Below are 4,915 nucleotides of genomic sequence, written 5' to 3'. Positions count from 1 at the left end.
AAAAACAATCATACCTATAGATGTTTCTGGGGAAAAGGATGTGACATCAGAATTGTGTATCTTGATACTTACAAAGAAAAAAAAAAACAAAAGATACTCTCCTTTTTTATCAACTTAAAATGTTCACATGGCAAGTGTTCACTCAGCAAAGTACTTCAGAACAAATTCCATAATCATCAGAGAACCAGTGAACAAAGTGGGTGCAGAGATAAGGAGAGGCAATAGATGATAAAGCAATCAGTTCTCCAAGGAGACATAGCAGTCCTCACTGTGTATGCACCAAACAACAGAACACCCCAATACATGAGGCAAACTGATGAACTGCAAGGAGAAATGGCCAATTCAGATACTGACTGGGTTAGAACAAACACCCAAAACTTGGAGAGTAGTGCTCAATATCATATGCCATTAGGGAACTGAAAATTCAGACAATCAGATGTCACTACACACCTATTAGTATGGCTAACAGTCAACACACTGACAACACAAAATCCTGGTGAGGATGTGGAACAACAGAAACTCATTCACTGCTGGCAGGAATGCAAAATGGTGCGGCTACTTGGCAGTCTCTTATAAAACTAAAGTCTCTTATAAAACTTACCATACAGTCCAGCAATCATGCTCCTTAGTATTTATCCAAATGGGATGAAAACTTACTTCCACACAAAAACCTGCACAAAAATGCTTATATTAGCTTTACTCATCACTGCCAAAACGTGGAAGCAACGAAGCTGTCCTTCATAGGTGAATGGATACAACAGTGTGGCACCTCCACACAATGGAATATTATACAGCAATAAAAAGAAATGATCTGTCAAGCCATAAAAATATATAGAGGAACCTTAAATGCATATTGCTATGCAAAAGAACCCCATCTGAAAAACATACATACTGTATGATTCCAACTATATGACATTCTGGGAAAGGCAAAGTATAGAAACAGTTTAAAAAAAAAAAGTGGTTGTCAGGGTTAGTTGGGAGAGAGAAGAGATGAACAGGTGAACCCCAGAGGGTGTTTTAGGGCAGTGAAGCTACATGGTGCTGTAAGTCAATACCTTTGTCAAAGCCCATAGAACAGTATAACACAGAGTGAGCCCTGGTGTAAACTACAGACTCTTGTTAACAACAATGCATCAACATTCATTTGCCAATTGTGACAGATGCACCGCACTGATGCAAGGCGTTGATGATCGGGGAAACTGCAGGAGTGGGATGGGGGAAGGGGGAGGTATGAGGGAGCTCAGTTTTACTATAGACTTAAAAGTGCTCTAAAAATAAAGCCTATTAATTTTTAAAAAGTAGATTAACAATTTAAATTTGCTTAATTTATAAATAAGATTTAAATAGCAGGAATGTGTATAACTTTTAAGAGTAAAAACACTAATATAAAAATCCTTTTATTTTTTATTTTTTGAGACAGAGTCTTGCTCTGTCACCCAGGTTGGAGCGCAGTGGTGCAATCATGGCTCACTGCAGCCTCAACTTTCCAGGCTCAAGCGATTCCCCTGCCTCAGCCCCACAAGTAACTGGGACTACAGGTACACACCACCACACCTGGCTAATTTTTGTATTTTTAATACAGACATGGTTTTGCCATGTTGCCCAGGCTGGTCTCAAACTCCTGAGTTTAAGTGATCTGCCTGCCTTGATCTCCCGAAGTGCTGGGATTACAGGCATGAGCCATTGTGCCCGGCCTGAAAATCCTTTCTTTAAATACCAAACAGAAACAAAGTTGCCAATAGTAAGTGCACAAGAAATACTAAGTTATGTGGGACTGTACTGTGGCACTAGTGCAGATGTAGTCAGGGAAAAGCCAAGATAGCTCTGAAGCAAATTATTGTAAAAGATTGCAACCAAGACATCAAAAACCAAAACAAAAAGAAATAACAGAACAACACTTCCCGCAACCCCTCCACTGCGACCCCCCACCACAAAAAAAAAAACCCAGGAAGCATGAATAAAATGACAGATGCAAAATGTTACAAACAGATCACATAAATATCAAGATGTCAATTCGCCAATTAAATGCAGAGATCCTCAGACTGGCTTGGAAAGCACAGCCAATAATACAGCCTTTAGAAGGAATCATCCTAGCACAAACTGGCGTAAAGGCTAAAAATAGAGGCTGGGCAAAGAGGAACCAAATAGCATTTAGAAGCAAGCAGGGAATTGTACAATGATGCACACTGCCCATGTCTTCTTTGCTCACTTCCCAACTCCCTGAATTTAGCTGAAAAAAAAGTATTTTTAAAGGCCTGTTGGAGCATGAAAATAATGATTCCATTTGTGGACTAATTTCTGATGCCTCTGAAGGAAGTCTGAAGGCGGCAGGAGCAGCTCGCTGTGGAGGAGGGGCTGGGATGCAGGAGGGCACTCGGGACCCTCCTTCCAGGGTGACCCCTCTGCCCCATGCTTGCAGCTCCACCAACCTGACTCGTCCCCTCATCCCCGGAAGCTAAAGGGAGGGGCCTGGCCAAGGCTGGGCGTCAAGTGGCTTGTGGGAGAGGGAGGGCCCTGCACCAACGGGGATGCGTGGCACCAGCTGAGGCATTTCTCCTGGCCACAGCTGCTGGATCCTGTCACCATGTGTGCAGCTCCCGTGGGACCTGGTCCCACGGTCACCACAGGAGAGCGCAATTGGGATGGGTGCAGGACAATGAGTGATACCGTAAATAAATGAAACATCTCCCTTCTATATTCAGAATTGTAGCCACCTTCCTAAGAAAGTAAAAAGACATATGAAAGACTGTTCAAACTCAGTAGTAATCAAGAAAATACAAACGATAAGTTTCACACATACTAAGCTGGTGATGAGAACACTGCTCACCTTTCCTGTCAAAGTTTTGAGAAATAAGAGTATCAGTAAGTTCTCACTGAGAATACTAATAAGTTATCACCAGCAGCGAAAACTGACCCGATGACTCTTTTGGTAAAGAATTTGGCAGAATGTTTCAAGAGTCATGGAATTCTTTACTTTTTGATGCAAAACTTTTTTTTTTCCCCCAAATTTTTAACCTAAAAGATAATCAACATAAAAAATAATATAAGGAAGAAAGCCATAAGCACAAAGACACTATATCTCTCTCTATATTATATATTATAGTTTTAAAAAACATTCGAATGTTACATAAATATATGATAAATATGTAAATGTTGATATATGACACAGAATCATAGAATCCAGTTATAAACGAGTGCAAGAGTTTTGGTAAAATATAATATGTAACAGAACACTTTATATTACAATCATAATTATGAACAATAGAGTAATATGGAAAGTGGTTTATGAGTGCATATTAAAAGCAGACGGCGGGCCTGGTGTGGTGGCTCACACTTGTAATCCCAGCACTTTGGGAGTCTGAGGCAGGCAGATCACCTGAGGTCAGGAGTTCAAGACCAGCCTGGCCAACATGGTGAAACCCCGTCTCTACTAAAAATACAAAAATTAGCTGGTTGTGGTGGTGAATGCCTGTAGTCCCAGTTACTTGGGATGTTGAGGAGGGAGAATGGCTTGATCCTGGGCGGCGGAGGTTGCAGTGAACCAAGATGGCACCACTGTACTCCAGGGTGGGCGACAGAGGCACTCCACCTCAAAAGAAAAGAAACAAAATAAAATAAAATAAAAAAATAAAAGCAGATGGCTGCACAACAGAGGCAATGTAGGACCATGTAAATTACATCTCTGTAAATTCTGTAAAAAGCAGAAAAGCAACATGGGGAAGGAATGAATGAGTGTATTTGGGGGTGTGACATGTGGCTGAACTCCGCCTCCTTTGAAGCAGCAGCAGTATATTTTGCATAAATTACCCTGGGCAGACAAAGGCCTGTGCATGTCCCTCCAGGCCTCCTTCCCATGCTTCCTTCCCAGGCCCGCTGCTTGCCCCTGGTTTTTGTTCATACCCCATCCCTGGGACAGAGGCTCCTGGGGCATCCCCAGAGCAAGAGTGTGTGGAGCTCACAGTAGGTGCTGAGTGAACGTCTACTGAGCAGACCCCAGCCTGGGATGTTACTGATGTGTGTTTAGAGACCCACTGTCCTGTTCACATTCCACTAGCAACAGATTTTAAGGAGCACACTTTCTTTTAAGGACATGAAGATTTTATTTCATAAAAATCACAACATATTTTCACAACTTAGTGTCATCTTCTACTATAAACTAAACATGTAATTCTTTCCAATTTCTTATTTTTGGCCAAATTATGTGTAGATAATAAAAGTACTGCGGAAGCCAAAACATAGAGCCTATAAATAAAGTGCACAACTTTCATTCATTGGAAATAAAAGGTTTAGACAGCTTTTGTTCTTTACTTATCTTGAAATATTAGCTATATAGATGAATATGGCAACAGTTAAAAAAACAAATAATTCCATCTAAAGTAAAGATAGTTCCTTACTTGATTTCTTTCACTAGAAACTAAATAAGGAGAAATATCCAAGTGTAAATTGTAGGAATACAGTGTTCTCACTTCTAGGTGCTCACGGGTGTGATGAGGGTCTGCCACCGTGGTCCACGTGACCTGGTTTCTGGGGTCACAGGAGCCTGGGGCAGTGGCTAAACATGGGACTTTAGTCCACACTAAACATGGGACTCTTCGCTGAACAGCAGCCTTGGCCTGCAGCAGCCAGGTGTGCCTGCCACAGCACGGGTGCAGGGGCCACACGCAGGGCCCGTGGCACTGTCACCATGTGTCAGGTGGCTGGTGCAGCACGGGCCTTGCCTGACAGAAGAGCAAAGGTTCACCCCTGCAGACATACTGCTCCCTGCCCACCCTCCCCATGCAGGAGAGGCCTGCAGATGACTGGTCCACTCCAGGTGACCAGGGGAGAGTTACATTAAGAAGCCACCAGGCGGGATGCAAAAGGGCACAAGCTCCATGGAAAACTCACTTGGAAACAAGGCAGACAGGGCTGCGGA

Source organism: Mandrillus leucophaeus, unplaced genomic scaffold (genome assembly GCF_000951045.1).
Source record: "Mandrillus leucophaeus isolate KB7577 unplaced genomic scaffold, Mleu.le_1.0 Scaffold232, whole genome shotgun sequence".
NCBI classification, from domain to species: domain Eukaryota; kingdom Metazoa; phylum Chordata; class Mammalia; order Primates; family Cercopithecidae; genus Mandrillus; species Mandrillus leucophaeus.
Note: the sequence above shows the minus strand (reverse complement) of the source record.